This window comes from Lygodium microphyllum, chromosome 19, assembly GCF_053477565.2.
Source record: "Lygodium microphyllum isolate KBCC chromosome 19, Lygodium_microphyllum_v1.1.10, whole genome shotgun sequence".
Classification (NCBI taxonomy): domain Eukaryota; kingdom Viridiplantae; phylum Streptophyta; class Polypodiopsida; order Schizaeales; family Lygodiaceae; genus Lygodium; species Lygodium microphyllum.
Window position 1 is genome coordinate 13,575,035 of NC_141153.1, and position 10,825 is coordinate 13,585,859.

A 10,825-nucleotide genomic window follows, 5' to 3' on the forward strand; every position below is an offset into this window, starting at 1 on the left:
AAGCTTGACATATCAACATTATGCTGCTACGCTAAACCAAAAGAGAGTAATAGAGGAGGAATGAGTGCATCCCCTATTTTTTAATATCAACACAGAAATAGAAAAATATGTCACGGTCAAGCTCATCCTTCATGCCATCATATTGCCAACTTACTTTCTAAGCCTACTAGAAGATATGAATGAGAGCCACTTCACCTTTTGCAACCACTCCTTCTTACCCACCACTCCAGTGGTAATTGAGGCTGCAATAAAGAGCCATCTCATGAGCATGGCTTGCTTGGAGCACTCCCTAAAGCCAGTCCTCTTACCCACACAAGACAATAAAAAGGGCTAGCATATAGAAAATCCAAAAATAAAGAGAAAGAAAAATGGAAAAATGAGTCTCTACATGTGTGCGTGCATGGGCACCTATTCAATCAGCTAGTTGTATCCTCAACTCCGTAGTCATTTTCCCATTGTTTCATTTAGGGTTCTCAATAGCAGGATATCCCAAGAAATTGTAAGATCTATTATCTTTAATATCACATCATGCATCATACACACAATTCTTCATTGATTGGATCCTCAAGTATGGGACAAACCTATAAATCCCAGTATATTACCAACTCCCGATTGCATGTCCATCACCTCCACATCAAACATTGTGCATAATTATTATTTGCAGGTGTTATCACAGTGATGCTACAAGCCTCTTTTAACTCCACCCATCCTTCGCCATCACATAACCTCTTAAGTGCCTAGCATTTTCCAAGTGCTATGGAACTAGTGTTGAGGGGGTAATGTTAACCTAATTCAAGTTTAGTAAATCAAGAGCAATCAAGAGCCTATATAGAATTTAAAAGAAGGAAATCTAACTACGATGTGTGAAAAATATGGAAAAATTTCAAGTTTGAGAAGCAAGGATACAATGAAGACCGATAGCTCGAGGTGGAAGCTATCAATGTCTAAAAGGCTAGAAATAGTGAAGACCTGAAAACATATTGAATTGAAATTTTAATGGTTAGAACTCCTTGAACTTTTAAATTATTTCGAGTGTTTAGCTCACTCTTGTATACCTTGCAATTCAATTTATTATGCATTAACAAGCTCTAGTTGGTGAGTTAGGAAAATCAAGTGAGAAAGTTTAGATGGGACATTAGTGACCCTAAGGATATGCATGAATAGAGTTCTTGGCCATGGGCACTTTGAAAAATAGGCCCTATCCAAGGTTCAAAATAAGGCCCCCCCAAGATTTTGACTTTGTAAGATAGGTGGGCAAATATTTGATTGATCACCAATGATAAAAGGTTTAGAAAATTGGGTGAATATTTAAAGAAACCCCTATTTTTGAGATGTTTTTGGGTGAATTTTAGGCCAAAATATGTAATTTTTTGTATATGTAATGACTAAGAAAACCTCTTTGAAATAGCATTTGGGATCAAGTTCCCCTCTAATTTTTACCTTGGCCTTGCTCAATTGTAAAAGAGGAAGCCCACATTTAAGTTGGGAAAAAACCTTGACCAAATCGTTTCAGTGGTTGCAAAATAACCAAAGTTGATCCTTTTCTCTTACTAATCCCATGACTCTACTCTATGGAAGTTTCTCATTGCATGCAAGCTTGAAGATTGAAGTAGGGTGCATATTTCTTGTCAAGCTATTCTTCTTTTGATTTCCTAATCTTTGTTCCAAGATGCTCAATCACATCTCCTCACCTCCTTGGGTCATGCTAGAGACTAAGAGATAGAGAGAGGTAAAGAGCTTGTGGCAAAGCAAGGGAGCTTGAGTGGTTCAGATAGAGAGGGAGAGGGGGGAGTGTGTATGTGTGTGTGGTCTTACTTAGCTCAAAGGGACAAGAAAGGATTCACAATCTTGCATGAGTTTGTAGAGATCAAAATATGTAGGGTTTGGTGATATGCACAGTTGAAGGGATCATCAAAACTTGGGAGCTCTCTGGAACACCTAGACTAAAATCTTTAGTGAGTTCTCTTGCTTTGACCATTGTTTTGATTTAGTTTTCACAGCTTGAAAAAGTCACAAATTCCATCCATGGGCTCACTAAGCAAGTGGTTGTGGGGTGAGAGACTGCAACAAGCAATTGATTAAGTGATGGGGATGAATTGATATGCATAATTCCATTAGGATCTGGCAAGGTAGTATTTTGAAAGGTGATTTTGGATCACTCTCACATTAGGAAAAAAATGAACTCACAAATGGGCCTTCTACTCCCCCCCTCTCTCCTTCTTAAAACAAGGAAAAGAGGAGAGGAGAATAGTAAAATAAACCTCTTCTCTCTCCACTTTTGCAATCTCGTTTTGTGTTTTTTATATTATCTACAAAGATATACTCATATTCCTTCTCTCTCCTCATTCAAGAAGTCTTTTTCAACTAAATTTTATATTAAAAAAGAAGTTAGTTATAGGAGTGTGGTGCTTCGCTTTCAATGCAAAATGATTAATAGATACGAGGTAATTGATTTTTTAATCGAGAAAAAGGAAAATGAAATTTCGAAAGTTCCTTTTAAGATATTTTGGGGATTTTTTATATTTTGGCTTTTGGTCAAAAAAAAACAATTGGTTAAATTTTCTATTTTTTGGAAATGTTTTTGGAGGTAAAATAGAAATGTCTAAAATACAAAAAGTCTTGGATATCCCTACCCTTCGAGCTATTTTTTCCCATATCTATACTCTCTCATGGCTCTATTGTGACCTCTTCTCTATGTTTATGCAACCTTCATTAACAGAGTGAATTACTTACACCCTGCTTTCCCTTGGCACCTTTGTGTGCCCCTCTGTGCATCTTCACTCTACCACCTGTGACAAGCAAGTAGGCTCCCTATCTCTATTAATAGTAAAATGATTAGAGGAAAGGATCTGCATATTGAGGTAGAGATTGAATATGCCCCATTATTCAAAAGAACCCAGCATACCAATGTCAACCCTCAGGTTTTGCAGAGTTACAGGCAAATGGGATTGAAACATGTGGATTTGTGGGTTGATGGGGAAATCTACCCAATTGACCCCTTAAACAATAGACCTACAACTTTCTCAAAAATCACAAATTTGTTGAACTATGTGTGTGAGGGTGAAAATGGGTTTCTCGGTTACACTAGGTAGCTCAATGATGAGGCATTCAAAGTATTTACAACTTACCAAGAAACCATAAAAATTTTCCATGATGTGATCGTTGCACATCAACTTCATATACAACAGCTCATAGGACAAGTGGTACAGCTAAATGACACTATAATTCAACAAAACAATCAAATTATTTCAATGCAAGACACTATCCATGACATTGGTATCTCATATGAAGAGGCAAAGACACAATTGGATGACTTGAGAAAGATCAACAACAAGCTAACATAGGAATGCAAACGAAAGAAGAAGCCAGTCAATGAGTTAATTGTGAATAGCGGCTAGTGGAAGCGACGTATCAAAGCATATAAGGTAGCTCAAAAAGAAAACCTAGGTGAGGGTGAGGTTGGATCGTGTATTAGTAGATTGCCTAATTTTAAGGCTGTGAAGGAAAAGGTGATTGAGTGCACATTAAAAGATGTGTCAAATGAGTTCTCAACTATGGATGCACAATCTATTTGTGACACGGTCGGTATTAGCACAACGACCTACTCAAAGATATTCAAAGGTGTGAAGGTTGGGTTTGGTTGTGTGCTGAAGAGAAATAGAATCGTGCCTCTTACTCAACCTTCAAATTTAATAGAGGTCTGATGGCAACTTAATACAAAGGTTTTGGAGCTGATAGGTGATCCCATGCATGTTTAATCCGTGGATACACTAAAGATTGGGACCAAAAATGCATATGAGGTGAAGTTCACCAAACTCAACAATTACTATATTTAGATTTGTACAAGATGCAGTCAGCAATGATAATGTACTACAATATGTCTGTTGAGGAATGTAATGATAAATTGTAGTTTGTTGTAAAATTAGATGAAAGTGAGGTCATCAAAGGAGTAAAGCTTGAAAGAGTTAGTGTAACTCTGATGAATAGAGATTTACAATTTGACAAGAACAACCCAGGGAACTTTAATCTTCAATCCGAGCGCCATGTGTGGTGGTTTGTTGCATTTGAATTTCCTAAGGAAACATTTGAGGTGTTGCAGCTGTTCTTTATGCACACAAGTATTCCAAGCATCATTGATTGTTGGGAACATGGTGAGATGCTCTCGGTTGAAGGGTATGGTCAATACTTGGTTAAATGGCATCTTGCAGGAGACTTGAAAACTTTAAAATGCATGTTTGGAATCTCCAATGATGCAAATACAAAGAATCCATACCTATATTGCTTGACAGAGAGGGTGGAAGGAAAGGACGGAAAAAAGAACTAGCAAAGAGTGACAAGTGTTGCACCGACGTGCAATAGAGAAGATCCCACTTGAAAGCCCATCTTCGACATTCCATTGGATCGTATTCACATTTGTTCATTGCTACATGCTTTCGTCAAAATCATGGAGAAACTTGTATATGAATACATTTGCTTTGCTTATAGGATGCAACTAGAAAAAGAAGCCATTGCTACGTGTAGAAATGTGGAGCGAGTGCTATCAAAAATTGGGCTACGCAAGCATCAAGTGATGATTGAAAAAGATGAGAAGAGATCATGAAAATCTGTCAGAGAGAGAACTAGGGAGAGAAGAAGAGGAGAGAGAAAGACTGCAGAGGAGAGAGAAAGACTGCATGAAGAGAGAGAAATAGAGTGACGAGGAGAGAGAAAGACTAGAATTGGAGAGAGAAAGACAGGAAAGATGAAGAAGCCATGGAAGCTTGGAGCAAGAAGGGAGAGAAAGATTGTAAATGTATTGATGTGTCAAAAAGATATGAAAAATTACAACTTATCTCCTTATATACCAATGTCAGTGTGACATGGCATATTATCAACATTTCTTACACTAATTCCTTATTCTCAGCTTCTTACAATCCATCCCTTCCCAAAAGTTTTTGTCCTAAAAAAAAAACCTGAAAGACTAGAAAAGGATAGATGAAACAGAGTACTACTTTGATACAAGGCTACAAAAATAGGAAAAGCACTAGTTTGTACTAGGTAATGGAGAGGATCGTAAGTGAGAAAAGAAGGTGCAAAATCCTGCTCAAAACCTCCTGGATCAAAAGGTATTCCATCATAATGATTGTCCAAGATAATAGAATGCCTCTCAACCACATACTCCAATCCACCCGGATCAAATGGATACAATGAAGTATCCCCATAATCAAATCCATGATCACATCCATAATCCCCTGGATCATAGGGAAGCACAATGCCATCTTCATATTCATGTATGCCCAAATCATATATTATATCATCATCAAACATGTGTCGGTCATCATAACCATGATCAAGGTACTCATTATCAAATGCGCTCAATGGCTCTTGTAGACCTTGATTAAGTGTAAACTGATGCCCAAAAATATCATCATGAGATTTCTTTAAGAGTCTAAAACCGTCAACATGACCATCTACATCTGCAAGTGTTTCATGTGATTCATCAACGAAGATACCATCAGCTTGTACATCTTGCTCTTCATTGTTCACTTCTTGTACATCTTCTTGGACTCGTACATCTTCTTGGTCTTCTTCTTGCTCATCCTCTTGTTGATCATGTTGTTCATTATCCAAATCTTGTTGTTGAAGAGATGGATGCTCATAAGCATAAGCATGTTGACCATAGTAACCATTCTGCTGCCAAGGTTCAATGGGATGATACTCTGCATTATGATATGGTACATCATATTTATAAGCATTAACATGCTGTCCAGATGTACTTGCATACTGCTCATATTCATTTGCATATTGTTGCTGTTCATATTCATAAGATACATGTGGATCATAGTGTGTACCATCAGCATATACATGCTGTCCATAAGCATAAACATTTGGTCCAAGTGTACCATCAGCATATAGATGCTGGCCATGAACATAAGCATTTAATTCAGGTCCTGCTTTTTTTTCCATAAGTGCAATACACTGTTGAATCGAAACTACAAGTTTGTCAATATTAGCTTTTGTTTGAAGCTGATCTTGTACAAGTTTGTCCATTTTAGCCTGTGTTTGAAGCCAACCTTGTCCAATTTTGTCCATTTTAGCCTGTGTTTGAAGCCAACCTTGTCCAAGTTTGTCCATTTTAGCATGTATTTGAAGCCAACGTTGTTCACTAGAGCTGGAGCTATTGTTCTTAGTTGCTGCCATTGCAGTCAAGTTGAAGAGATATGTTGTTCCTTGAAAAATAGAAGTCCAAATAAGGTGTATGATAGCTTGACTCGAAGGTTAGGATGTCTAGTATCAAGTAGAAATCCTGGTTTGAATTTAGGAGTAGCAATACCCCTCTCTGTTTAAGAATTTCCAGAACTGTCCACAGTAAACTGCTAGTGAACTGCCGGTACCAAATAGGCTCTAGCTCGAGAAATATGTGTCCAAATGAGATGTTTGATGGCTCCACTAGAAGATTATGATAACTAGTATCACTTCCAGTTGTTTCTTTGTCGTTAGAATGATGCTACTAATTTTTGTAGCAACTTTTCCAAATCTGTCCCTGTTTGGACTGCAGCCTGTTTTAGCCAAGGAACTGAAAAAGGCAACCGATAAATGCTTTGCCCCTTGAACCAGTAGTTTCAAATGTGTCAACCACTAGTTCAATCACTGAAGGGGAATGTAGAAATTCTTTGGTGGATGGAGATGGCATGTATATGGAGTCTAGATCAAGAGACAACTCTCTCTCTGTTGGCTTTCCATTAGCTTCAAATGTGTTTGAAAGCAGTTACAAAGCTCCAAATGGTGCATCTATGACTCCTCTAAATGCTTGGGGAGCTGGAAAGGAGTTTGGAATGTTCCAGAGTCAACACCCTTGGACTCCCCTTCCTGGAAATGCAACATATGGTACAGCAGGCAGATCTCTTTGGAATTCTGAGCTGCACATGCTTGCTGATACAATTGAGCTTGAAGGACTTGCGAGGAGAAGAGAGGCTGCAACATCATCAATGGAGTATTGACAATGGAGTATTGATCAGGCCATTGGTAACCAAGGGGAAAAATGGTAGTTCTGAAGCAGTTTTCCGAACAGATGGCCGTACCCTGGCAGATTACAATTGTCTATTCTGCTCTCATCTATTGATCTCTCCCTTATTGTGTTTTCCATCTCTCTGATCCTCTCTCCGTCCGCCTTATTCGATTCTCTCTCTCGTCTGCCTTCTTCGTACCCTTGACCAATCTTCTTCGTACCCTTAGCCAATCGCTACTTGTCAGAAAGACAGGCTCCTACTCTGACCATTGCCTCTCGTAGCTGGATTGTGTAGTGACGAATTGTCACAATTCTCTGCGATGGTAGTAAGAATACCACCTGCAGAGTTGCTGCAATCTTCCGAGACAAAATGGAAGTCCCAAGAAAGCCCTACACTGAGAAGCCGTGGCTAATGATGAGGATGAGTTTGAGCTCCCGTTTACAAAGACTGAGGTGGAGAAACAGCACCAGAAACACAAGAAGGCTTCCGCTACTTGGAAGAAAGAGAGGATTAGCGTAGTTCGTAAAGGCCAGGAGAGCTATAGAGAGTTTGAGAAGGAGAAGGAGTAGAAGATCTATCTTGCCAGGCAGGACCAGTTTCTAATCCCGAGTCCTCAAGAATTACAAGACTTGCAAGCTGGCAACGAGAAGCTTCAGAAAGAACTCGAGGCTGAGAAGTCTGCACTTGCGGCTTTAGAGGCGGAGCTTCGTGACTTGGAATCCAATCTTACCATGGAACAAATAAAAGAAAGGCAGCAAAAGCTCCAAGATGAGGTTGCAACAATGGAAGCTAAGCTGTGCAAGCTTCACGAGGGAGCCATTCTTGTGGACGCTAAAGAGCGAAAGAAGGTGGAGGCTACTTTTAGTAAGATGGTGAAGAAATGGAGGAAGATGTGACAGGACAGCAATTTTGCTCTCTCTTCACCAAAATACCTCCAGCTATAGTTGTGTAAACTCCCCAAACTGCCATTAATGCTCTTGCATGCAGTCCTTGTGGTCTAGAGGTGTAAGCTCCCAAGAAAGCTGCCATTAATGCTTCTGCATGTAGTCCTTGTGCTCCAAAGATGCTTTGGAAACTCCCCTACTACTCTCGTACTTGTGTACCTGTGACTCAAAATTCCATGTAACTAGAAAGTTGTAACTAGGTAAAAATGAGGGACTAACTGGGACCAAGAACCAAAGCTCTGATACCACTTGTCAGAGAGAGAACTAGGGAGAGAAGAAGAGGAGAGAGAAAGACTGCAAAGGAGAGAGAAAGACTATAGGAAGAGAGAGAAATAGAGTGACGAGGAGAGAGAAAGACTAGAATTGGAGAGAGAAAGACAGGAAAGATGAAGAAGCCATGGAAGCTTGGAGCAAGAAGGGAGAGAAAGATTGTAAATGTATTGATGTGTAAAAAAGATATGAAAAATTACAACTTATCTCCTTATATACCAATGTCAGTGTGACATGGCATATTATCAACATTTCTTACACTAATTCCTTATTCTCAGCTTCTTACAAAATCGGGTAACTTGCCAAAAACACCTTGCTTTGGAGGAGCAAAGGCTAGGAAGTTTCTCTTAGCACCCATCAATGAGGAAGGGAATGTCATGGTTTGTAGGCCACAGGGCTACGACGGGTGGAAAAAGTTACATTTTGCAGTTCTTGATCGAAGTAATGGAGGAAAAACAAGGTTGGCCAAAGCTAAGGTTTGGATAAGTCTTAACAAATTGGCTCCCTTACTTCGCAAGATGGTTTTTAACAATGAAGATAAGCAAGAATTTATCAATGTTGTGCATAGCTTCTACGAAAACATGGTGGAAATATGGGGCAAAAGCTTTATCACACATTACATGGTGCATACTAAGTTAATATTTTAAAATTGTATGAATTGTATAAACTGTTGAGCATAGTTTTACTCATATGTGATAGTGTCTTTGTAGCATATCCTTGAGGCACATGGGCCATACTTTGCAAAAAAGGGAAGCATTGGAATTTGGTCTACACAAGGGATGGAAAATTCACATTGGATAGCATGTGGTGCATACCAAAGAAAAATTGATCATGGTGGAGGGGTGAATAGTCGCAATCCAATGATCCAATTGTTATCTTGGTGGTATAGGATTATAGTAGCAGATGAAGCTAAACTCTCGCAAAAGAGAGCAAATGAAAGTGTTGATGAATCGGCTGCAAGCATGATGGAATCACATCATGTCACTAAAAGAGTGCATTATGAAGCATCAAGCGCCAAAGAAAACTGTGCAAAGTGGCTAGAAACAAGGCTTCGACAAGGCAGCAAATGGGTTCGAAGAGAGCTAAGATAGTAAGATGAACAATGTGTTTGAATACAATTCATAGTTTAAGAGATAAAGAGAGAGTGTGCATCTATATGAATGAGTCTTATAGTTTAGGGTTATATAAAAGAGGGTTTCACTTTCTATCTTATTCATTGAGTTCTCACCTCTCTTGTGTAGGAAAGATGGCTAGGTCTAAGGTAGTTGCAAATAAGCTTTCACTTAGAGCCCCATATCGTGTTCAGTCCCTCGGAGCATCTACTAGCTCAAATGCACCCCCTTCTCAACCTAACCCACCTTCCTCAAGCCGTCCTCACAAGGGTCCTCCTTACCATCCCCACAAGAAACCCAAGTGGAAGCTAAGTACAGTGTCCTTGAGAGAAATTAGGAGGTATTAATGCTATTTTGATCTCATCATTCCAAAGGCGAGATTCTCGACACTTGTTCGTGAGATTGTGTAAGACCTCTACCACACAAAAAGCAGGAGGTGGTTTTTGGCACAAGGTCAGGATAGACTTGATCGCTTCACAAAAGAATGTCTTTATGCTCTACAGTGTGTTGCAAATGCCTTTTTGGTTGACTTGATGACTAATGCTCAACGTTGTGCAGTACATGCGAAGCACATCACTGTAACTCCCAAGGACTTCTGACTTGTAAGGAATCTTCAAGTAGTGAAGGATGCATTTGTTCCAATGGAATGAACACAGTTTGTGATGTTATCTTTTTTGGCATAGTGTTATCCTCGTGCATTGGACATATGACTATGTCCGAGTGCAAAACTATTGTATGCGCCCTTAAAATATGAATTAAATTTTCTCTTGTCCTTCGCTCTCAACTTTGAATGTGCATCTTTGCTGTATTTTCAATTATTACTTATAGTTTTTATTAGCACTGTCAATTTCAATTGGAAAAACATGCAAAAATTTGCTATTTCTTATTGCAAACTTTACTCCTGATGCCTCTGTATAGTCTATGTGGTGCGAAGTTTCTAAGGGCCAGTAGTCACGATGTTGATTTCTCAATTATCAATCCATCCATAATCTTAGTAAGGGATAATTTTTGAAATACTAAACTGTATTGGAATGCGACAAAACTTCACGCGTACTCGTTAGGTAGCCAAGAGCCCAAAAAAAAAATTTGGAAAAAAAATGCATGCAGACTCTTGGGTCCGAAGTCTGGCGTCTGGAGCCACTTTCCTCGCATTCCAATAAAAGGTTATGGATTTGCGATCACACGATGGACAATGCATATGAAGTTGCATTAACTCGGTTTTGGGGTTTAAATGGGTTAAAATTTCATTCTTCTTCTCATTTTCACATCTTGTTTTCTTGCTTCCTCTATTCTCACACCCCCAACCTCTATCTCTTCCCCAACTTGCCCTCCTCAAGCTTGCATGGAACGCACTAAGCATGTCACCATTTTGGCCATGGAAAGACCTCACACCAAGGCCCGCCACCTAGAGCACAAGGTGGAGCCTCCTCTAGTGCAGCAACATGTGCTCCCCATAGAGCACAAGGACCACCACAGAAGAAGAGGAGATGGAAATCAGGCACTATCACCC